This window comes from Triturus cristatus, chromosome 9 (genome assembly GCF_964204655.1).
Source record: "Triturus cristatus chromosome 9, aTriCri1.1, whole genome shotgun sequence".
NCBI classification, from domain to species: domain Eukaryota; kingdom Metazoa; phylum Chordata; class Amphibia; order Caudata; family Salamandridae; genus Triturus; species Triturus cristatus.
Window position 1 is genome coordinate 679,377,829 of NC_140592.1, and position 26,636 is coordinate 679,404,464.

Here is a 26,636-nt window from a genome sequence, read left to right on the forward strand (position 1 = left end):
TATAGAAAAATATCCCATAGGAGGCTAAGGCCAATGACTATTAGGAGTTTTTTTAATTTCCTGGAGCTATCGAATTTTATTAAATATGTCAGCCTCAATCACATCTTCCATGGCCAATCTATATTGGATCAATTCAGGGTTGACCATAACCTTCTCCAGAACATCAGTGGCCGAAGTCTAGCTTTATTGGCTACTGACCTTCTGCCCATGTCAAGCACTAGCAGAATCCATGAAGTGCTGGCAGGAAGATGTGCTAGACTTCTCAAAAATGTATCTCAGACCTTGTAAGAGAAGAGATGTTGGCAACACCCCACAACTCGCAGCCATACAACACAGAGCTAACTGCTTTAGCATCATAGATTTTTTTAAGGGAGGTAACAGGTTTGGAATAAGAGGGGGTGTGCCCTTTAATTATAGCACCAGCAATCTGCTTATGTTTAAGGGACATAAGATTCACCTGGGACTTCCAGGCAAAAGCCCAAGACAATGTTTTACCTTTCCTAATAGTTCACCTCCTAGATCAAGCCTACCCTAAAAGGTCTTGTGTTTATTAAAGATCATAAGCTTAGTTTTTGCGGAATTGTTCACAAGTTTGCGAGTGTTGCACAATTATTCAAAGTGAGATAACACCCACTGCATCCCACTAGGTGTCTTAGATATTAGTAGAGTGTCATCTGCAAACAGTAGGATAGAAATTTTGTTACCAGCTAAAGTAGGCACATCTGTGGATTGGCCAGGTAGAGAGTGGACAATGTCATTCAGAAACAGAGAGAATAGAGTGAGAGCCAGCACACAGCCTTGGCTTACTCCCTACTGAATGGGACTCTGCTCTGGTAACTCTCCCTGGCTTCCCCAACATACCTGCACGTAATTGCCATCATGCATGCAAATTAACACAGTCAATAAATCAGAGGGGATGCGCATGTCAGAAAGTACACGCCATAGTTTCATATGTGAAACCAGGTCAACGGACGATTTAAGATCGACGAAGGCAACATACATGCTGCCTCCACCGATCTAACTGATCTTCCAATACAATTTCAGAAATTGGAAGACCTGGTCTATAGTGCCTACCTTCCTGCGGAATCCTGCTTGATAAGATGATAAAACATTGTTATTATCGATCCAATCCTGAATCCTGCCCAAGAGTAAGCGCAAATAGACCTTCTGAACATAATCAATCAAGCTAATTGGCATATAGTTAGATGGCAGCGATTTGTCACCCTTTTTAAATATGTGAAATACTTCAGCTTCCTTCAAGGACTCTGGTGTGGGAGTTCCACTTGCCAACAAAAGGATGTACCTTGACCAATTACCATTGTCCTGAGGAATACATCTGCTGGTATACCTTCCGATCCAGGGGCCCCACCTCTCATTACTGCATCTAGTGCGAAGGTGACATCTGCCAGCTCGAAGGAAAGCTCAGTGTCAGCTATCATATTGTCTGAAGTCTCTATGTCTTCCCGCAGGAGAGCATGGTGACTAAAGGAGTATAGAACTGAGAAATATTTAACCCCTACAGAGGAAGAAGCTTAAGACCCTATTATTCGCGGAGGCTTGGGAATAACACATGCTATGACCAAGTGTATGGACAGATAGCCAATGGTGGGGTTCAGCCACTCTCTCCTAAGCGCTATAAGACCTGCTGGTGATTATGCGCTATATAAATACCAATTAACATAACATGACATATGATTGTGTGGAGTGGATTAACAACCATCCCTTCCCCTTTTGACGAGCGCCCAGAATTTTGTAGAGTCTTTAGTTGAGCAGGACTATTTAAAAGTCCTGCCACCGTCCTTCGTCCCATTCCCTTTTTACACAATGCTAGGTTAATTTATAAGAGTTCCTTGCTACACGTATCCAGGGGCTATACATCGATTTCATTGCTTCTCCCAGCTGGCGCCAAGAGCTCCTACATTCCCTATTGAACCAGATTATAACTCCAGTTGAACGTTTCCGAGTGTTGATAATTGAAATAGTGAAGTGGGATAAAAAAAATGGAAGAAATTGATATGGATCTCAACAATGGTATCAACCTCCCTTGGACTGAAGTTAATCTTAGTCATTACTGCTAACATACTAGCAGGTCAGCACTAATTGCAGACAGATGAGTAGGGGACTATAGAAGCTGGCACCATTTAATACAACGTGTGCTGTCAGTGCAACAAGTGTCCCCAGTAATGACAGGAAAATATTGAGATTTTCCCGCCTTCTGGCAGATAGGTAACATGGTGAGGCACAACTGGTTGTGGTCACTTTCAACCCTAGTCCTAACAATCATATCTCTGTAAAGGAACCACAAATTAAGATATATTGAAATATAATCAATATGACTGGAATGGGATAAGTTGTTGTAGGTACTAGCCCCATTTCTGTCCAATTCGGATCTCCCTTTAACAGACTTCACTCCAAATTCTAGTGATAGTGATTTCAGTTGAAGAACAGCCTTGGTCCATTTGCGTATTAGAAGGTAGCTCAAGCTGCGGAACATCCCAGATCTCATCCTCTTCCATTCCTAGGTTAACATCATTATTGTCAAGAGGCTGATAGGTGGTGTTAAAAACCCCTGCTAGTATTAAAAATGATTTGCCACAATGTTTCCCCGGGAAGTCCTCTAGGATCAAAACATTTTCCGACCTTGGCCTCCCCAAATCCCTCCAGCATAAACATTGTAAATGTCAATGTATCTCGATTTGCCTATATCAATTAGAAAAACCATGATATCGGGGTAGTCTAATTGGAGCTGTTTGTTTTTAACATCCAATCTTTTTCAGCTCTAGATCGTTAATCCTCCTGCTGGGCACCCTACAGAACCACAAATCACAGGAATTGAGTAATTAATGTACCCCAACTTATAGATAGATTCCAGGGACCAAGTTTCCTGGCACAGGCAGATGTCACTCTGGGCAATAAAATCGTTTCAATCAGGGGAAGTGACTTCCGATTTTAGGCCAGCCACATTCCACAAAATAATAGAAACCGTGTACGTGGCCTGCACGCTAGATAACAAAGCAGGTAATTTCCCTGTATCCCTAATCACTTGGTTTGATAAAACATCAGTGGAGGGGGCTGATAACAATTGACGTTTTGGGTGTTTGGTACGGGGGACCAAAGTGGAATTGTCATTTGGTGATAGAAAATAATTCTTACTACACCGCTCGCTTTTATCCATAGGAAATAACCCATCAGAAAAGGTAGAATGTATAATTGCACTAATTGTCAATCAACTGCCCAAGTTGGAGAAACAACTAAATTGTGGGTGGAGGGAATGTGCCAATCACAGTGGTGATCGAATTCATGGTGCCTATATTTAAAGAAAATGTTAGTCTTGAGCAACATGGATGTTCGCATATGAAATGCCTCTAGATCTTCAACTACCTCCTTACATGCATATATCACTTACTGTTCAAATGGGTGACAACATGCATCAGCACTTCACATTAAATTAAGTATATCAGTGTCTATTTGGGTGTATAACAGGATATGTCACAAATCGTATTGCTTTCTTTCATTTAACATGCACTCATAACTCAGTATATATTTATTTATACATTATCAATGTGCACCGGTATTTCCATACCTGTGAAATCTCTTTTTTGTTCTCCAATTTGCAACTCACTTTTACTTGAAATTTCTTATCAAGCAAAATAAGTACTTCTTTCAGTACTACAGAACCAGTAATCACAATCTTTTCCACTCTGTTTCCAGTGATAGTGATGAACTTATCAAATCATAACCTTTGTTTCATTTTTTTTGTTACTCCATGTCACAATGTTTTTTGTAACCCTGTGTATGTCTCCTGTTAAGAAGCCCAGTCTGGTAGTGTTTAGGGGCAGATTTGCGAATCCATCATGATGCTCAGCAGGCCCCCCCGTGTAAGTTCACAATGGATTTGCTCATTTCAACGGGAGTCCATTAAAGCATTTAAGATTATACTAGGTTAACTTTGCATCCACATTTTCCTGTATTTGATAGCAGTGATTTTTAAAATAAGTATTTTACTCTAAGAAATGTGTGTAAACCACTTTGTTTTCAACTTTGGCAGTACAGTCTATTTAGAAACCTTACCCACCACACTGTTTCAGCTCAGTTTCCATACCCACCCCCTTTGGAACACTGTCTTGTACCCGTAGGTCAAACATTTATCACGCTTACTGTGAGTAGCATAATAGCTTGAAGTTGAACTGTTGCAGGTGCGTTTTACCTTTTTAAAATATAGGAATATCCAAAATAGCATTACTTTAAAAAAAGATTCCAGAGCCTATCACAAACCTACTTACTTTTTGCACAAATCCACTATCTAATTTCAGCTACCTGCATATTTAAACCATCCAAATATCTTCTTTTTTTAAAGTATGTCCTCCCATTTTAACAATGTCACGACCTGCCTGGTAGGGTCGCCGGTGAGGAGGACAGTGAGGATGCATTATAATAATAATAATAATAATCCACATTTGTAAAGCGCGAGCAATCAGCCGTAAGGGTCTCTAGGCACTGGGGGCCGTCAGGAAGATTAAGCAAGCTATTGCCCAGAGTCACATGGTGCTGAGCTAATCTGCCGCCGGCACCGTGGATCGAACCGTGATCCCCAGATTCCGGAGTCAGTCGCCCTGGCCGCAGCGCCACACCTCTTCCATTCCCCCCTTACGTCTCTCTTCTATTTTTCCAGTCTCCCTTGGATGTGGCTGCGTGGATGACGCATTTAAGGGACTCCAGTTCCTGGAATCCAAGCTACCCCATGTGACAGGGTCACATGGGCCAATCGGAAGCCCCCGGGAACCCGCAAGGGACTTCATATCCGGCTTCCCTAATTTGGACGGAGTCATCCCGAGTACAGAGGAGTACTCCAGCAGGGATGACCAGAGCAGCACGAGGACCAGCAGCAATACGAACCCTGAGACCGGTAGCACGATGGAGGAAGATATCACGTGCCAAGCAAGGAAGACTCCATTGTGGGAGGGCGGACTGAGGACTCGTCCAGAAGACCCAATAAGAGAGCTGGACCCAACCCAGCAAAATGAGTTTCTAGCCGCGTTCCTGGAGGAGCGCGGCTCACTGAGGTACGTGGCTGCCTCAGGGGTCTGTTTCATAAGGGTCGGTCAGATGCTAGGGCGTCTGAGGTGGAGAAGGGAGGTGGTTGAGGGTGCTTTGTGGTACACTCGTAGCGTGCATGGGTCTGTGCAGTGAACTGACCGGAGTGGTGCCATCTACTTAAAGCGCGACACTGGTGGCGGCAAAACTAAGTGTTTGTCAACCTCCACTCCTTAATCCTTCAGTGAACACACAACAGTGGACAGTTTATCCTTAAGAGTCTCTCTCTTTCTTCCGAGGGACGGGGCCCACTGAGTTCGACAGGAAGGACCAAGTCTCCCGACACCAGAAGACAGAACCCCATGAGACAGAGACTGGCCGTTACAAAGTGTAGAACAATAAAGATTTGTGTTCAACACCGATACCTCTCGTTGGTCATCCTTCAAGTGCCACAAACTGCCTTTTATTTTGAAAATGATCTCATTCCGCTCCAGCATTTTCCTCTGTGCTTCTCCTCCTAGCCTTCAAAATGGTTAGAGTGTGGATTGTGGGTCATAATTTTGTGTTTTGGGCCAGAGAGTGTGCTAGAAAGATTGGCATTGACAGGGACTTGGGTTGACTAATCTGAACATTGCTCAGATTGGCCACAGAGGGTCAAAGTGGCATCTGTTGCTGTCTTTTGTTGTAAGCATTGCGGATTGCCAACCTCCAGACCACATTATTGTGCACTGTGGGGGCAGTGACCTAGGCACACTTACTAGGGTTGTTTTGGAAATCATATGAAGGATACTTTTGGTCAATTAAATGCACTTTTTCCTCATACTGCCTTGGAGTTTTCTAACATTTGCCAAAGGTAGAAATGGAAGTGGTCAAACGAATTCCGTCCACAGATAGACAAAGCCAGGAAACGTGAATAAAAATGTTTGCATTCCTTGGAGACCACAACATGCGTTCCATCTACAACAACAATTTACGATTTGACATTGAAGGATTATACAGAAGTGACAGAGTTAGTTTCACAATGAAAGGCAACAGGATGTTCCTTAACAACTTGAAAGACTGCATCCTGTTTTATGTGTAGTTATCATCTACACACAATAAACATGAAGGCATTTCTAAGAGCCATCCTTTTCCCTAACACTAGTTAATTTTCTTTTTTATAAAAAAATATTTTGACTTCGCAAATCTGTCATGAATCCACGAATCAAAGGCATGCATTCAATACACAGGAACACATAAAGGATTAGTAACTGTGTGACTGACACTGTGTATCTGACCGGATGAGTCAGTGTGTTAATGGCTCTGTGAGTGGGTGCATGAGTGTCTGAGTGGGTCTGCAAGTAGGTGTGTGAGTATCTGATTGGGTCTGTGAGTGGGTGCATGAGTGTCTGAATGGGTCTGTGGATGTGTGTGTCAATATCAGTGGGTCTGAGTACGTGCATGGATGTCTGGGTGGGTCTGTGAGTGGGTGTGCAAGTGTCTGAGTAGGTTTGTGTGACAAGGGGGTCCCGACACGCGATACCTCTACGGGCACGAATGATTGGTGGTCTGCCTCTTCCCCTTCAGTTCCTCTGTTTTCTCCCCATCAGGAAGATTGGAGAGAAAGCCTGGACGACTGGGAGTCGGCGTCTCCACACGAGAGGAACCACGGCCCCTTTAAACTGATTCCGAGTCTGCATGAAGCCCCGCCTTCCAGCAACGTCATGGCACTCTCACTGGACAAATATCCGGAAACCCCGAAGGAGGTGTGGCATGCGACCAGCGCGAGCAACACGGAGGTGAAGACTACGGAAGAGGTGGCATTTCAGAGGTCTGAGGAACAGTCGACATCGGAGAGGACGAAGACGGGAACCAACGCGGAAGAAGGAGCAACGGAAGGCGAGCCAGGAGGCCAACGACCTGGCGAATCCCCGAGCCACGTACCAAGGGGTGCGTGGCTTCTACAGGTACGGGAGCTGCTGTCAAGGGTGTTGGGAAGGCGGGAGAGGGCGCCAGTGTAGTCGCGGCGTTTAGGACCAACATAGCAGTGCGAACCTAAATATTTCGCAACAGCGTTGTTCCTTCTCTTTCCCCCTCCCCCTTTGCATTAAACGCACCCACCACCAATCCTTCACTAAAGTGCATGTTCAGAAAGCACTATTTTGTTTTGGGTGTACTCCTTCACTCCCGGTCCCTTGGGAATCCTCCATTACATTGACCAACGATAACTGACCCCTTCCCTATCTGTCCTTTTCTCCCACTCGCGAGGGAAAGTCCGGAGGACGAGACCAGATCCGAAGACGGTAGAAAACCACATACAGAGACTCCTACCCGAGAAGAGGAGACATCAACCACCCTTGATAAGAAAAGGACTGATACACCCAGTGGGAAGTCAAGGAAGACGGACCCCTCTAAAGAATTGTGTAAACAAAGGCCCTTGTATGGAAAAAGTAAATACAGGGGAATAAAGCCTTATAACAGCAAACCTGGTCTCCGACTACTCACTGCCCCGTCCCGACAACTGGTGTCAGAAGTGGGATCATTCACATCATCCATCAGTACGCCCGTGATGGAGGCCGTCGTCCAACAGCTCATAGTCGGACAAGAGAAACTAGAATGGGCAGTGAGTCAACAATTGACGTTGGCCCAAGCCGACCGAGAGGCATTTGAAGACACGGTTACAGCCCGGATAGACAGCCTACAGAGAGTCGTGCAACCGGCCCCAACACTACAGCTGACTGAAGGGAGGTCCACCCAGCCGCATCATTCCGGGGTCTCCTTGCAGAAGTAAAACACTGGAGAAGACCCAGACGCCTTCCTCTCTAATTTTGAACGAGTGGCCAGAGCCTGTGGGTGGCCTGAAGAAAAATGGCCCTTTTTTCTAGCACCGCTCCTGAGCGGAGAAGCGCAGGCCGCATACCAAGTGGCCAATAACGCCGGTAACACCCCTTATGCCATTGTTAAAGAAGTCATACTGGACCATCTGGGACTCGACAGCGAAGCGTATAGGGTACGCTTCAGAAAAGAGAAGGGGAACGTCGGAGAAAACCCTAAAACTCTTTTTTTTAGACCAAAGATGGCCGCAGACAAGTGTCTTCGGCCCTCCACTAGTACGAAGGAAGAGATAATGAACCAGATTTATATGGAACAATTTATAGAAGCTCTTCCGTATGGTACCCAAAGATGGCTCAGACAGCACTCTACTCTCTCTGTGGAACAAGCTGTCGACATGGCGACTAATTTCTCACAAGCACAACCAAGACTAATGCCATGGGACATAGAAAAAGCAGGCAAAGGAGGAGCCTCACACAACAGAACAGACAAGAAGATAAAACCCCTTTCAGAGGCCCCCAAAGCACGTTTTGGTAAAGTCGAGCCCCCGCCGTTGAAGGGTCCCCAATGCTTCGAGTGTGGGGAATGGGGCCATATCGCCCGGATGTGTCCTCGCTGAAAACCAGCGGAGGAACCCATGGAGGTTGGGTACATTCCAAGGGCGGTGTTGTACACTGCTGAAATGGGGCCCACCTTCTACGTGAGTGTCTGGGTCAATGATAAAAAGATAAAGGCCCTATTAGACTCAGGGTGTAGGCAGTCCGTGGTTCAGAAAGATATGGTTCTACAAGAGCATGTCCTACCCACAGAAAAAGTACACATTAAATGCGTTCATGGAGACGTTAAAACCTATCCAGTGGCACGGTTGACAGTAAACACCCAAGACCACTCGCCGTGCACAGTAAGGGTAGGGGTGGTAGAGTCGCTTCCAGAAGACCTGATATTAGGAATTGATAATCCTCATTTTTTATCGCTTTTTCACTCAGAGATTCTAAATCAGCTAGCAGAAAAAAAAGCGCCAGTGGCATTTACTACGTCAGAACCATGGGCTTTGGATGGTAGCTTCAGGTTTTCCCAAGCTAATGATCCCACCCTTTTTAATGCATGGGAAACGGCCCACCAGACCCAAGACGCTCCAACCCCTGTGTACCCTCGTTTTGTAATCCATAATGACCTCTTGTACAGAGAAGCAAAAAAAGGCGAACCCCTGCAGTTGCTGGTAACAAAAGTCTTTAGGGAGCAGATCTTGTTCTATTCGCACGCCCACCTGGTCGCCGGACATTCAGGGGCAGAGAAAACGACAAAACACCTTCTACTTTTCTTTTATTGGCCAGGTATTTACAAAGAGACCCTACAATATTGCCAGACCTGTGAGATCTGTCAGAGGGGGAACACCCAACAACCTCCAAGAGTCCCACTCCAACCGTTACCCGTGATCGGAACCCCGTTTGAACGAGTGGGCATGGACCTGATAGGACCCCTCCCTAAGACCTCGAAGGGTAATACGTATGCCCTGGTCATAGTGGACTACGCCACCAGGTTCCCGGAGGCCTTCCCTTTGAAAGCCCCTACCACCAAAAATATCAGTGAAAAATTGATCGAACTATTCTCAAGGGTAGGGTTTCCAAAGGCCATCTTAACTGACCAAGGCACTCCGTTTACGTCCCGGCTCATGGGAGAGATATGCCAGACGATAAACCTAGATCATCTTAGAACGTCAGTTTACCATCCACAAACTGACGGATTGGTTGAACGGTACAACAAGACGCTAAAAGGAACCCTGAAGAAAATGTTGGAAGTGGAAAAAAAAGAATGGGACCAACTCTTGCCCTTAGCCTTGTATGTGATACGGGCACAGGACCAAAGCAGCCTCGGTTGCTCTGCCTTTGAACTCCTGTATGGAAGAATGCCGCGTTCATTACTAGAAATTACACGAGATGCGTGGTAAAACGAAGCAGACGCGGACAGAAGATCCCTTCTAGACTATACATGCCGACTCAAAGCTAAGCTGGGAAAACTACGTGACATGGCCCATTGTAATCTGAGGAAAAGCCAAGAACGACAAAAGAGAAACTACGACAAAGGGAAAACATGGAGAAAATTGGAGATTGGCGACTGGGCCCTGGTCATGTTGCCGACCACTGCGCAGAAGTTTCGAAACAAGTGGTCTGCCCCTATCCAGTCCGTAGCACCATTGGAAAACAACCTATAGACTGCAAATGACCCCCAACCGGACCCAGTGCTTTCATATAAACATGTTAAAAAAATGGCTAGGACCCCCACCGAAACATTCTCAGTTAATCTTGCCCTCCTCATCAGGAAATACGACGTTATCTCAGCTTCCCATTAACGAAGAGCTGACAGACGGCATGAAAGAAGACCTTCAACATCTCCTCCGGAAGTATGACCATATCTTCTCGGATCTACCAGGTCGAACGACTCTTGCGGAACACCATATAGAGACTTAACCGGGAAAACATGTCAAACAGAAGCCCTACAGAATACCCGAGGCTCGACGGGCGGACGTAAAGAGAGAAGTGCAAGACATGCTTCGCCTGGGGATGATCAGACCATCCCACAGTAACTGGTCATCGCCGATTGTCATGGTACCCAAGCCCGATGGAAGCACCCGCTTTTGCATGGATTTCTGGGCCCTGAATGCCATCTCAAACTTCGATGCCTACCCAATACCCAGGGTAGACGATCTAATTGAGAAGCTGGGGGACGCCAAATTTATCACGACCTTCGACCTTACCAAAGGTTATTGGCAAGTGCCCTTAAAAGAAGAAGACCGTAAGAAAACAGCGTTTTCAACTGATGAGGGTCTCTTCGAGTTCAACGTCCTGCCATTCGGCTTACATGGCGCTCCCGCCACATTTCAAAGGCTAATGAACTCCATCTTATTGCCTTTTTCTTCTTTTTGTTCAGCCTATTTAGATGACATTGTCATTTTCAGCCCAACCTAGTCAAAACACCTACAGGACCTGAATGTCATCCTACAAACCCTCCAACGTGCGGGACTACATATCAACTCAAAAAAATCGCGGGCAGCCTTCCACAAAGTTAAATATTTAGGCTATGTCTTGGGGAACGGGATAATAGCCCCTCAAACGGAGAAAATAAAAGCCATCACCAGCACCCCTTTTCCCACTTCAAAACGAGAGTTAAGATCCTTTCTAGGTTTGATAGGTTATTATCGTCGGTTTATACCCGGATTTTCCGACATTGCATCCCCTCTGACAGACATATTACGAAAAGAGGTCCAAGTCAAACAACTTTTGACCCCATCCAAAGAAATGCAGGAAGCCTTCAGGTCCCTGAAACACCTGATTACCACCAGTCCAATTCTCATTTCCCCTAATTTCCAAAAACAATTTATTCTAACCACAGATGGCTCAAACACAGGGCTGGGGGCGGTGTTGTCACAGGAGGGAGACGATGGAATGGAACACCCTATTCTCTTCATTAGTCGGAAGCTATTCCCCAGGGAGTGTAAATATTCCACAATCGAGAGGGAATGCTTAGCCGTCAAATGGGCGATAGATAAATTGAGGTTTTACTTAGAGGGCCGTCCATTTCTCCTGTACACCGATCACGCTCCACTACAATGGATGTATAGAAATAAGACACAAAACCCCAGGGTGCTTCGCTGGTTTTTGTCCCTGCAGCCCTTTTCCTTTCAAGTGAGACACAAAAAAGGGAAGGATAATGGGAATGCAGATTATCTCTCTAGATCCCCTTCTCTCCCCGATCGGGAGAGTCCAAGGGGGGAGGAATGTGACAAGGAGGTCCCGACACGCGATACCTCTACGGGCACGAATGGCTGGTGGTCTGCCTCTTCCCCTTCAGTCCCTCTGTTTTCTCCCCATCAGGAAGATTGGAGAGAAAGCCTGGACGACTGGGAGTCGGCGTCTCCACACGAGAGGAACCACGGCCCCTTTAAACTGATTCAGAGTCTGCATGAAGCCCCGCCTTCCAGCAACGTCATGGCACTCTCACTGGACAAATATCCGGCGACCAGCGCGAGCAACACGGAGGTGAAGACTACGGAAGAGGTGGCATTTCGGAGGTCTGAGGAACAGTCGACATCGGAGAGGACGAAGACGGGAACCAACGCGGAAGAAGGAGCAACGGAAGGCGAGCCAGGAGGCCAACGACCCGGCGAATCCCCGAGCCACGTACCAAGGGGTGCGTGGCTTCTACAGGTACGGGAGCGGCTGTCAAGGGTGTTGGGAAGGCGGGAGAGGGCGCTAGTGTAGTCGCGGCGATTAGGACCAACATAGCAGTGCGAACCTAAATCTGTCGCAACAGCGTTGTTCCTTCTCTTTCCCCCTCCCCCTTTGCATTAAACGCACCCACCACCAATCCTTCACTAAAGTGCATGTTCAGAAAGCACTATTTTGTTTTGGGTGTACTCCTTCACTCCCGGTCCCTTGGGAATCCTACATTACATTGACCAACGATAACTGACCCCTTCCCTATCTGTCCTTTTCTCCCACTCGCGAGGGAAAGTCCGGAGGACGAGACCAGATCCGAAGACGGTAGAAAACCACATACAGAGACTCCTACCCCTACCCGAGAAGAGGAGACATCAACCACCCTTGATAAGAAAAGGACTGATACACCCCGTGGGAAGTCAAGGAAGACGGACCCCTCTAAAGAACTGTATAAACAAAGGCCCTTGTATTGAAAAAGTAAATACAGGGGAATAAAGCTTTATAACAGCAGACCTGGTCTCCGGCTACTCACTGCCCCGTCCCGACAGTTTGTAAGACGGTGTGGGATTCTGTGGGTCTGTGAGTGGGTGTGTGAGTATATTAGTAGGTCTGTGAATGGGTGTGTCAGTGTCTGAGTGGGTGTTTAAGTGGGTGTGTGTGTGAATGGGTCTGTGAGTGGGTACATGGGTGGGTCTCTGAGTGGGTGCATGATTCTCTGAGTGAGACTGCAAGTGGGTGTGTCAGTCTGTGAGTGGGTGTGTTAGCATCTCAGTGAGTCTGAGAGTGGGCGTGTGTGAGTGTCTGAGTGGGCCTGTGAGTGGGTGCATCATGAGTGTCTGAATGTGTCTGTGAGGGGGTGTAAAGTGTGTCAATGGGTCCGTGAGTGGGTGCATGAGTGTCTGAGTGGTTCTGTGAGTGGGTGTATCAGTGTCTGAGTAGCTGTTTGACTATGTGAATGGGTCTGTGTGTGGGTCCCTGAGTAGGTGCATGAGTCTCTGAGAGGATTTGTAAGTGGGTTTGTCAGACTGACAGGGTCTGTGAGTGGGTGTGTGAGTGTCTCAGTGAGTCTGTGAGTGGGTGTGGGAGCATCTGAGTGAGTCGCTGAGTGGGTGCATGAGTGTCGTGTGGGTAGGAATGGGTCTGTGACTGTGACAATTGGTCTGTGAGTGGGTGTGTGAGTGTCTGAGTGGGTGTGTTAGCATGTGAATGGCTGTGAGTGGGTCTCTGAGTGGGCTCCTGAGTGTCTGAGTGGGTCTGTAAGTGAGTGTGTGAATCTAAGTGGGTGTGTGAGTGTGATATTGGTTTCTGTGAGTGGGTGTGTCAGTGTCTGAGGGGGTGCATGAGTCTGAGTGGGTCTGTGAGTGGGTGTCAGTCTGAGTGGGTCTGTGAGTTGGTGTGTGAGTTTCTCAGTAATTCTGTGAGTGGATATGTGATTGTCTGAGTAGGTCTGAGTAAGTACATGAGTGTTTGAGTGGGTCTGTAAGTGGGTGTGTGAGATCTGTATAGGTTTGTGAGGGGGCTTGTGTAGGTGTGTGAGTGGGTGCAAGAGTCTCTGTATGGGTCTGTGAATGGGTTTCTGAGTGTGTGTAAGAGTGTCTGAGTTGTTTTTGAGTGGGTTCATGAGTGTTTGAGGTAATATATATTTTTTAAACTTCTTTTTCTGTAGGATTTGTGAATCCTTCTCAAAGGTTCACAAGGGGCAGTACTGAGGGATGTGACGGATTCGCAAATCCTTGCACGTGGAATGGAAAACATTTATGGGCATTTCCTGGCCCATCAGGGGTCCCTCACAGACCCTTATATTGCACCTCTACCCTGCCCCCTTCTACATTTTACCTTTATTTTTGCTTCGTTCCTTGAGGTATAAAATGGTGGCCGCAACTCTCTTAGTCAGGTTGCAGTGAGTCAATCACGGCTCTGCTGTTGGTGCATTGATTAGCTAGGAATTTGTGGAGGATCTGCGTCCCTAGATGTACAAATTTGTTTTTCCTTTAATCTCTCAAAAACGACTAAATGGATTTACACCACATCACAAAAAGCATACTTTCAGGACCAAGAGCTAGCTTTCTGCCATGTTTGGTGTAATTCCATTTAGCAGTTCGGGTTGTGTCTAAAATCTCTGTGGGAAATTACATAGGAAACACACTTTTTTTGCCCCCACCTTTTTCTCGCCCATCCCCCGCTTGACGGATTACCCTGAAACTTTCCATGCACAACTAGAATCGGGAAATCACTTTTTTGGGAACATTTTGTTAAGATTTGTCAAACGACACCAAAGTTATAAGCAAGCCAAGAACGCTTTTCCTAAGGAAACTTGGTCTAAACTATAACTACTTACTGGTAACCACCAGTAGGGAACATTTATATATATATATTCACTGAAAAAACCATAGGTTTTAGGGTAAGTTATAGTTAGTTGGACATTTCACTCATACAAAACCATAGAAATTCCCCCGTTATAGTTAGTTCAGCTAACCGACAGAGGAGCTGAAAGAGGCCTTGTTGCAAAATCATCCTGTGCCCACAACTTTTTCAGACGGGTACTGGTGGTAACTGACTCTGACGAACCAGGCCTAGAGCCAGTGCTATGCTAAAAGACACTTAGAATACAGTGAAAACACCTACATACACTAGGGAACACTATGCGTTGGGATACCCCTGTGATTAGCATGACCTCCTCTGTAAGTCCCTTGTACATAAAAGGAAGGGGGATTAAAACTACCTCTTAAAACGCGTCACGGGGCACGTTTGCACAGTTGTGAAGGGAGGGGGGGCCTGAGGTGACATGTGTGCAAACGCCCTGTGGCTGTTTTAAGTTGGGAGATTAAGTCCCCTTGAATCCTGAGGGTCCCTGGGGTCCAACTAGCCCACCAGGTACCTCCAGTAAGCGCCACAGAGCTGCGTTGCACAGAGGTGTAAAAAGGGGCATGGCTTGGACCACCTCTCTGCAACAAAGCCCTGTGGCGCTTACTGGAGGTACCTGGTGGCCTAGTTGGCCCCCAGGGGCCCTCAGGATTGAAGGGGGACTTAATTCCTCAACTTAAAACACGCCACAGGGCGTGTTTGCACACGTCACCTCTGGCCCCTCCCCCTCCCTTTACCACTGTGCAAAGGTGCCCTGTGGCCCGTTTTAAATTGGGGGATTAAGTCCCCTTGAATCCTGAGAGTCCCTGGGTCCAACTAGCGCACCACGTACCTCCAGTAAGCACCACAGAGCTGCGTTGCAGAGAGATGGTCCAAGGCCATGCCCCATTCTACACCTCTCTGCAATGCAACTCTGTGGCACTTATTGGACGTACCTCGTGGGTTAGTTGACCCCCAGGGACCCTCAGGATTCAAGGGGAATAAATTCTCCAACTTAAAATGCGCCATAGGGCGCGTTTGCGCACTTGTGACATCAGGCCATGCCCCCTCACTGCACCACTGTGCAAACGCACCCCCTGGTGCGTTGTAAATTTGGGGATTAAGTCCCCTTGAGTTGTGAGGGTCCCTGGGGCCAACTAGCCCACCACTTACCTCCAGTAAGCACCACAAAGTTATGTTGCAGAGTGGTGTAAAAAGGGGCATGGCCTGGGCCACCTCTCTGCAATGCAGCGCAGTGGTGCTTACTGGAGGTAAGTGGTGGGCTAGTTGGCCCCAGGGACCCTCAGTATTGAAGAGGAATTAATTCCCCAACTTAAAACGCACTACAGGGTGTGTTTGCACACATGTCACCTCAGGCCCCACCCCCTCCCTTCACCACTGAGTAAACACGCACCCTGTGGCGCGTTTTGAGTTGGGGGATAAAGTCCCCTTGAATCCTGACGGTCTCTGGGATCCAACTAGCTCACCAGGTACCTCCAGTAAGCTCCACAGAGCTGTGTTGCAGAGAGGTGTAAAAAGGGGCATGGCCTCTGAACACCTCTCTGCAACGCAGCTCCCTGGCACATACTGGAGGTACCTGTTAGGCTAGATGGCCCGCAGGGACCCTCAGTATTCAAGGCCAATTAATTCCCCAACTTACAACTTGCCAGGGGGCGCATTTGCACAGTGGTGAAGGAAGGGGGCGAGGCCTAAGGTCAGATGTGTGCAAACACGCCCTGTGGCGCGTTTTAATTTGGGAAATTAATACCGCTTCAATCCTGAGGGTCCCTGGGGGCCAACTAGCGCACCATGTGCCTCCAGTATGCACGAGGGAGCTGCGTTGCAGAGAGGTGTTCAGAGGCAATGCCCCTTTTTACACCTCTCTGCAACGCAGCTCTGTGGTGCTTACTGGAGGTACCTGGTGGGCTAGTTGGCTCCCGGGGACCCTCAGGATTGAAGAGGAATTAATTCCCCAACTTCAAACGCCCCAGGGAGGTGGCGGTCCCCGGAGCGTGTGGGGGGCTCGAGCCCCTCCACACAGGATAATTTTAGTTTTTTTTAAAAAGCCCCAGGGGGTGGCAGTCCCCAGGTGTGCCCCCCGCTTACAATTAATGAAAGTCCCGGAGGGTGGCGGTCCCCGGGGCTTGGGGGGCCTTAGAAGCCCCCCCACAAATTTAAAAATTTGCCCCGGGGATTGGGGCCCCCCCCACACACTTTTTTTTCAACTGCCCCCAGGACCTGGCCCACCCGGGGATTTTTTTATTTTCGGATGGATCCTCCGCGGATCCCGCGATTTAAAAAAGAAAATGCTTTTTTTGGCTGAGCAGGCCTAGGGGGTCAGGGTGTTTCTACCCTGCCCCCTTTTCCTGTTTTGCGCATTTGTTTTTCTGTTTTCTTGTGCCTCGGTTCTACCGAGGCACGATGGCTGCCAACACTTCCTGGTTTGGAGTGTTGACAGCCAATTAGCATGAAGCTCGTGATCGGGAGGGTGCGCGGATCCACCGCGGCCATAGATATCACTATCTTAATTTCTCAAAAACTACTAAACGGATTTACACCATTTTTTAAAATGTTTCTTTCTGAGCAAAGCCGTACCTTTTTGCTAAATTTGGAGTAATTACGTTCAGCACTTTTTGCTATAACCGTGTCTAAAGTTTCCTATGGGAAATCGATTTTTTTAACTCTATTTTTTGATTTTCTCAGGAACTACTGAACCGATTTACACCATTTAAAAAAAAGGGCTCTTTCTGCAAATTTGGTGTAATTCCGTTCAGCAGTTCGGGCTGTAGCCTGTTCCAAAATTTCCTATGGGAAATAACATGGAGAAAATGCGCTATGGGACCCCCTTTTTTCTCGGCCACCGCTTGACGAATCACCCCAAAACTTTCAGGATAGGAGCTGACTGGAGCGCCTCACCAGTTTTGAAAATTTTGCGAAGATTCGTCATCCGGCGCCAAAGTTATTGGGAAAGAATGTTACGATTTTTCTATGGTACTAGGTCCTAACTATAACAACCTACTGGCAATCGCCAGTAGGTTTTATATATATATATATATATATATATATCTATATATATATATATATACACACACACACACACACACACACACACACACACACACACACACAACACGACTCATCAGGCCCGCATCCACTAGGCTGGGCATCCAAATGCGTTGGCTGTCTTTTGGAACAAAGCAAAACCAAATGGGATGATGGACAGAGTGTTGAACATTGCAAGCACTCACCCCCAGTCAACTGATCTGGGTTTAATCCATCATCATTCTTTAGCACACTCTGCCACCCCAGCTCAGACATGGCTAAATGCAAATCAGTCTGACCCGGTGCCTCATGGAAACAGTCCTGCCCGAACTGCCAAGCCATATCTTCCCTAGAACGGAAACAAGCGTCCTGGGACCGGTTTCTGGCTAATCAGCCGTCATCAGCCAGGCTAGCTTAAATCCAGTGGCAAAGTGAGCAAGGGACCCACGTCTGGGCATACCCTGCCAACTTAGGGCAAACAAAGCAAAACCAAAGGGGATGATAGACGGAGTGTTGAACATTGCAAGCACTCACCCCCAGTCAACTGATCTGGGTTTAATCCATCATCGTTCTTTAGCTCATTCTGCCACCCCAGCTCAGACATGGCCATATGCAAATCAGTCTGACCCTGTGCCTCATGGGAACAGTCCAGCCCGAACTGCCAAGCCATGTTTTGCCTGGACCGGAAACAAGCATCCTGGGACCGGTGACAGGCTAATCAGCTGTCATCAGCCAGGTTAGCTTGAATCCAGTGGCAAAGTGAGCAAGGGACCCACGTCAGGGCATACCCTGCCAACTTAGAGCAAACAAAGCAAAACCAAAGGGGATGATGGACGGAGTGTTGAACATTGCAAGCACTCACCCCCAGTCAACTGATCTGGGTTTAATCCATCAGCATTCTTTAGCTCACTACGCCACCCCAGCTCACACATGGCCATATGCAAATCAGTCTGACCCTGTGCCTCATGGGAACAGTCCAGCCCGAACTTCCAAGCCATGTCTTCCCTGGACCGGAAACAAGCATCCTGGGACCGGTTACTGGCTTGTTTCCGGTCCGGGGAGGACCTGGCCTGGCAATTCGTGCTGGACTGGTCCCATGAGGCACAGGGTCAAGACCGATTTGCATATGGCTGGGTTCAAACTGGAATGGCATGGTGAGCAAAAAAATGATGGATTTAGGCCCAGATCTCTGTACCGGGGTGAATGTATGACATTTTTCTGCAGTCTGTCCATTAACTGTTGTTTTTGCATTTGTCACCCCGAGTGGGACGGGTATGCCCAGACGTGGGTCCCATGCTCTCCATGCCACTGGAATCAAGCTATCCTGGCTGAAGAGGGGTGAAACCCCGAAACCGGTCCTAGGATGCTTGTTTTCGGTCCAGGGAGGACCTGGCTTGGCAATTTGTGCTGGACTGGTCCCATGAGGCACAGGGTCAAGACCGATTTGCATATGGCTGGGTTCAAACTGGAATGGCAAGGTGAGCAAAAAAATGATGGATTTAGGCCCAGATCTCTGTACTGGGGTGAATGTATGACATTGTTCTGCATTCTGTCCATCAACTGTTGTTTTTGCATTTGTCACCCCGAGTGGGACGGGTATGCCCAGACGTGGGTCCTGTGCTCTCCATGCCACTGGAATCACGCTATCCTGGCTGAAGAGGGGTGAAACCCCGAAACCAGTCCTAGGATGCTTGTTTCCGGTCCAGGGAGGACCTGGCTTGGCAATTCGTGCTGGACTTGTCCCATGAGGCACAGGGTCAAGACCGATTTGCATATGGCTGGGTTCAAACTGGAATGGCATGGTGAGCAAAAAAATGATGGATTTAGGCCTAGATCTCTGTACTGGGGTGAATGTATGACATTGTTCTGCATTCTGTCCATCAACTGTTGTTTTTGCATTTGTCTTTTGAAACAAATAGAAACAGGATGCCTGCTGGTTGTGTATCGATAAAATGGATGAAGAGATCGAGGCTGGGTCATTGCTGGAAAGCTGTCCCGCATGATTTAAATTTTGAAACCTATGGAATGACAGCCAGGATTTGCAAAGACAATGGCCCTCGCACAACGTGCCTAAGAGAATCTAATGAAAGTAAAGGAGTTTGAAATCAAATTCCAGCATGATTTTCTCTTAAAACCCACAGAAATCAGCTGCGGAGTACCTCAGGGATCATCACTCAGCCCAACCCTCTTCAACATCTACATGGCCCCCCTCACAGCTATCGTCTCACAACACGGCCTCAGTATAGTATCCTACACCGATGACACCCAGCTTATCCCCTCCCTCACCAAGGACCCCACCACCACCAGACTCAACTTCCAGGAAGGAATGCAGGACGCCACATCCTGGATAAGCAACAGCTGCCTGAAGCTCAGCTCGGAGAAGACTTGTACTCTGAACCACCCCGTCAGCATAGAACAACTCCTGGTGGCCCACCCCACTAGGCAGCCCTCCATCCCCCACAGACCACACCAGAAACCTCGGCATCGTACTCGACTCCTCCCTCTCCATGAACAAACAGGTCAATGCCGTCGCATCCAGCTGCTTCAACACCCTCCGCATCCTCTGAAAGACTTTCAAATGGATCCCCCCCGAGTCAAGGAAGACAGCAGATTGGACTACGGAAACGCCCTCTAAAACGGCATCAACAAGTCTCTACTCCACAAGCTCCAGATGATACAGAACACCGCAGCCAGAGTCGTCCTCGGCATCCCCCAACATGAGCACATCAGCCAACACCTAGGGAAGCTCCACTGGCTCCCCATTGAGAAGGGAATCACTTTCAAGATACTCACCCATGCCTGCAAATGCCTCCACAACATAGTACCCCACTACCTCAACGAGAGAGTCACCTTCCACGTACCCAAAAGAAACCTCTGCTCCATCAACATCGCCCTCACCGAAACCCCGTGCATCCGCAGAGCCAGAAAAGGGGGAAGAGCCTCGTGAAATGTGAAGACGTCATGATCCAAGGTAATTAACATTGCAAACCAGTGACTTGTTGGACACTGACACATTTTTTACAATATTGCTGCATTGTAGGTAATGTTGTCCCTGAGATATGAGCTACAATGTTCAGCGTGGCACATTCGGAGATGCATAACAGCAAAGTTTACTGGATTTACCAACACTTCAAACTACATAAAAACTCACACTGATTTACATTGACTGTTTTCCATCAGAAGTCTTTCCTCAATTTTAACAACAGTTGACAGTGTCCCGAGTCGCTGTTTTCTGTATTCCTCAAATAAATGAAGACCAATGATTCCACCTATGCATATGATTAAGACTCATGTGAGTCGAAACGCATTATGCTACCTATTTTTCTATGGACGCTAGTTGGACCTGATTACACTACCCTGGAGATGGAGTGTAATGTACTTTTGGAATGTGTGAGGATTAACGCGGCTCATCAGGCCCGATCTGCTAGGCTGGGCATCCTGATGCATTACCTGTCTTTTGGGATATATATATATATATATATATATATATATATATATATATATATATATATAGATAGATAGATATATACACACACATATATATATATATATTCACTGAAAAAACACAGGTTTCAGGGACTTATATTTAGGCTGACATTTCACTTGTACAAAACCAGAGAAATTCAGCCGTTATAGTTAGCTAACTATAACTCGCGACCCCGCAATGCACCGCTGATGATGTCACATATTACATCACTCATGACATGGTCAGTGACATCACTGATGACATCACTGATGACATCTCAAATGACATCACTCTTGACATCATCCTGTGACTGTGTGTTTCTAAAAATTTAAGAATTATATATATATATATATATATATATATATATATTTATAGGTGTATTGAAGAATAAGTGGGTATATGAGTGTCTGTATGGATGATTTAGTAGGTGCGTGACTGACTGTATAAGTGAGTGATTAAATGTGTCTTAGCGAATGTATGGGTGAGTGAATAATCTGTGTGAATGTGTGTATCAGTTTGTCAGTTGGTGTGGAAGTGGCTGCATGGGTTGGTGAGTAGATACTTGAGTGTCTATATGGGTTATTGATTAGATATCTGAGTACCTGTATGGGTGCCTGAGTGTCTGTGTGGGTGGGTGAGGGGTGGGTGACTCCCTGCATGGATGTATAAGTGGGTGAATCCCTGGGTATATGGGTTCATGAGGGCATCTGTGTGGGACTGTATGGGTGAATGAGTGTGTGTATGGCTGTGTCGATGAGTGAATCAATGTCTTAGTGGTATAAGGGAGAGTAACTGCATATGAGAAAGGCAGTATATGTGAGTGTTGGAGTATATAAGTGACTATATGTGTGAGTGAGTGATTGTGAGAGTGGCTGTATGGGTGAGTGCATGCTTGTGTCATGTATGAGTAGTGAGTGTGTGTGTTTCTCTATGAGTGAGTATGTGGCTGTATGATTGAGTGTTTGGGTGAGTGAGTAGGTGTGTGAATAGCTCTAGGGGTGACTGATGGTATATGAGTGGCTGTATGGGTGTATGAGTGGATATCTTAGCAGCTGTATTGGTGAGTGACTGACTGTATGAGTGCCTGTATGGGTGAGTGAGTGTATGTGTATGTAGACCTATGAATCAGTGAGTGGATATGTATGTACTGGTATTGGTGTGTAAATGGTTTCAAGAATGGTAGTCTGAAATTTGGAGTGGGTGTATGATAGGTTATATTAAGGTGTGAGTAGATGCATCAGAGAATATGTGGATGATGTCATCAGTGATGTCATTTGAGATGTCATCAGTAATGTCAATGACCATGTCATGAGTGATCTAATATGTGACGTCATCAGCAGTGCATTGCGGGGGGGGGGGGCGAGTTATACTTATCTCGGCTAACTATAATGGGTGAATTTCTCTGGTTTTGCACAAGTGAAAAGTCAGCCTAACTATAACGTTCCTGACACCTGTTTTTTTTTTCAGTGAATTTCTAAGGTTTTTTTAATGCTAATTTCTAGCTATAACGTCCATATAACCTGTGTTTTTTTCAGTGAATTTCTATGGTTTTTTAAATGCTAATTTCTAACTATGCCTACATAGGTAAGACATGTGCACACAGAGGAAGAAATGCGAAGAAAGAAGCAAGATACGGCCCCCCTCCCCAGGCCATTTTTGGCCCCGGGGACCCCATCCTCCAGGGTTTGGCCAATTCTCTATAATTATTTTAAGGAAGGGAGCCGCGCAGCCCCCCTCCCAAGCCGATTTCAGACCTAGGGACCCCATACCCTGGAGTTTAGCCACTTTGGTTTTGACCACGGGGGAGCCCCAATGCCTCCTGCCGGAGCCAGCATTGGTTTTGGGCAAAGGGAGCTGCTTAATGCCACTCCCTTTTCCCAAAAGCAATACTGCTTTGCTTCATGGAAGCGCGAGGCCCCCACACCCACACCCACAATTAAAGCCCCGGGGAGGTGGCGGTGCCCGGGGCAGCATGGGGGACAGGAGCCCCCCCCACGTATTTTTTTTTTTTTAAAAAGCTCTAGGGAAGTGGCCGCCCCCAGGGCTGCGGGCCCCCTCAGGCCCCCGCATCAATATTTACCATTGCCCCCGGGGCCCGACCTACCCGGGGACTTTGTTTTTTTAATGCTTTTTTTGTCCCTGTGGGACCCCCTGAGCAGGCCTAGGGGGTCAGAGTGTTTCTACCATACCCCTTTTTTTGTTTTCTTTACCTTTTTTCTTGTGACTCAATTCAACCGAGTCACAAGATGGCTGCCAACACTTCCCAGTTGGAACTGTTGGCTGCCAGTCAGAGTCAAGCTCGAGATCGGGAGGGTTCACGGATCCACCGTGGTCACCACATATTAATATATCTAAATATATGAATTTCTCAGAAACTACTGAACGTATTTACATCAATAAAGGACGATGTGAAATGGAGGAGAGTTTCCTGTGTGCTTTGTGGTGTCCCTTTGATGAAGAGGCGGAGTGGCCTCGAAACGCGTCGGGATTCAAATTAATGGTTGGAGGAGAGGATTGCAGGTTGTCAGAGGCCTTAACAAATGCTGGATTGCGGGGCTGACGTGAGTGACCTTCCGAAGCTCAAGAGCTTTGTTTGTTTGGTAATACTTTACACGGCTACTCTTGGCCGTGGGGAGGAGCACCGCTCTGTTCACAGGTACCACACTGTGAAGCAGAAAGCCTTAATGGAGAACTGATCTTCGTTTCTAGGCACGACGTCCCAACATAAAAGTACAGCCTGCATGTCCCGCTTCTCCTTTCCTACTAAAGGTGATGAAAAAGGACTTTAATGCTACCCCAAAGCACGCAACCTACTTAAGGAATAATTAAACGAACCTCATGGACTACTTGTACCATCATGCTTGGTGGTGTAAATGATGAGCCACGCCCACTGAGGGCGGCCTTTCCCATCAATAAAGGACGATGTGAAATGGAGGAGAGTTTCCTGTGTGCTTTGTGGTGTCCCTTTGATGAAGAGGCGGAGTGGCCTCGAAACGCGTCGGGATTCAAATTAATGGTTGGAGGAGAGGATTGCAGGTTGTCAGAGGCCTTAACAAATGCTGGATTGCGGGGCTGACGTGAGTGACCTTCCGAAGCTCAAGAGCTTTATTTGTTTGGTAATACTTTACACGGCTACTCTTGGCCGTGGGGAGGAGCACCGCTCTGTTCACAGGTACCACACTGTGAAGCAGAAAGCCTTAATGGAGAACTGATCTTCGTTTCTAGGCACGACGTCCCAACATAAAAGTACAGCCTGCATGTCCCGCTTCTCCTTTCCTACTAAAGGTGATGAAAAAGGACTTTAATGCTACCCCAAAGCACGCAACCTACTTAAGGAATAATTAAACGAACCTCATGGACTACTTGTACCATCATGCTTGGTGGTGTAAATGATGAGCCACGCCCACTGAGGGCGGCCTTTCCCATCAATAAAGGACGATGTGAAATGGAGGAGAGTTTCCTGTGTGCTTTGTGGTGTCCCTTTGATGAAGAGGCGGAGTGGCCTCGAAACGCGTCGGGATTCAAATTAATGGTTGGAGGAGAGGATTGCAGGTTGTCAGAGGCCTTAACAAATGCTGGATTGCGGGGCTGACGTGAGTGACCTTCCGAAGCTCAAGAGCTTTGTTTGTTTGGTAATACTTTACACGGCTACTCTTGGCCGTGGGGAGGAGCACCGCTCTGTTCACAGGTACCACACTGTAAAGCAGAAAGCCTTAATGGAGAACTGATCTTCGTTTCTAGGCACGACGTCCCAACATAAAAGTACAGCCTGCATGTCCCGCTTCTCCTTTCCTACTAAAGGTGATGAAAAAGGACTTTAATGCTACCCCAAAGCACGCAACCTACTTAAGGAATAATTAAACGAACCTCATGGACTACTTGTACCATCATGCTTGGTGGTGTAAATGATGAGCCACGCCCACTGAGGGCGGCCTTTCCCATCAATAAAGGACGATGTGAAATGGAGGAGAGTTTCCTGTGTGCTTTGTGGTGTCCCTTTGATGAAGAGGCGGAGTGGCCTCGAAACGCGTCGGGATTCAAATTAATGGTTGGAGGAGAGGATTGCAGGTTGTCAGAGGCCTTAACAAATGCTGGATTGCGGGGCTGACGTGAGTGACCTTCCGAAGCTCAAGAGCTTTGTTTGTTTGGTAATATATATATATATATATATATATATATATATATATATATATATATATATATATATATATAGATATACACACACACATATATATATATATATATTCACTGAAAAAACACAGGTTTCAGGGACTTATATTTAGGCTGACATTTCACTTGTACAAAACCAGAGAAATTCAGCCGTTATAGTTAGCTAACTATAACTCGCGACCCCGCAATGCACCGCTGATGATGTCACATATTACATCACTCATGACATGGTCAGTGACATCACTGATGACATCACTGATGACATCTCAAATGACATCACTCTTGACATCATCCTGTGACTGTGTGTTTCTAAAAATTTAAGAATTATATATATATATATATATATATATATATATATATATATATATATATATATATATATATAGGTGTATTGAAGAATAAGTGGGTATATGAGTGTCTGTATGGATGATTTAGTAGGTGCGTGACTGACTGTATAAGTGAGTGATTAAATGTGTCTTAGCGAATGTATGGGTGAGTGAATAATCTGTGTGAATGTGTGTATCAGTTTGTCAGTTGGTGTGGAAGTGGCTGCATGGGTTGGTGAGTAGATACTTGAGTGTCTATATGGGTTATTGATTAGATATCTGAGTACCTGTATGGGTGCCTGAGTGTCTGTGTGGGTGGGTGAGGGGTGGGTGACTCCCTGCATGGATGTATAAGTGGGTGAATCCCTGGGTATATGGGTTCATGAGGGCATCTGTGTGGGACTGTATGGGTGAATGAGTGTGTGTATGGCTGTGTCGATGAGTGAATCAATGTCTTAGTGGTATAAGGGAGAGTAACTGCATATGAGAAAGGCAGTATATGTGAGTGTTGGAGTATATAAGTGACTATATGTGTGAGTGAGTGATTGTGAAAGTGGCTGTATGGGTGAGTGCATGCTTGTGTCATGTATGAGTAGTGAGTGTGTGTGTTTCTCTATGAGTGAGTATGTGGCTGTATGATTGAGTGTTTGGGTGAGTGAGTAGGTGTGTGAATAGCTCTAGGGGTGACTGATGGTATATGAGTGGCTGTATGGGTGTATGAGTGGATATCTTAGCAGCTGTATTGGTGAGTGACTGACTGTATGAGTGCCTGTATGGGTGAGTGAGTGTATGTGTATGTAGACCTATGAATCAGTGAGTGGATATGTATGTACTGGTATTGGTGTGTAAATGGTTTCAAGAATGGTAGTCTAAAATTTGGAGTGGGTGTATGATAGGTTATATTAAGGTGTGAGTAGATGCATCAGAGAATATGTGGATGATGTCATCAGTGATGTCATTTGAGATGTCATCAGTAATGTCACTGACCATGTCATGAGTGATCTAATATGTGACGTCATCAGCAGTGCATTGCGGGGGGGGCGAGTTATACTTATCTCGGCTAACTATAATGGGTGAATTTCTCTGGTTTTGCACAAGTGAAAAGTCAGCCTAACTATAACGTTCCTGACACCTGTTTTTTTTTTCAGTGAATTTCTAAGGTTTTTTTAATGCTAATTTCTAGCTATAACGTCCATATAACCTGTGTTTTTTTCAGTGAATTTCTAT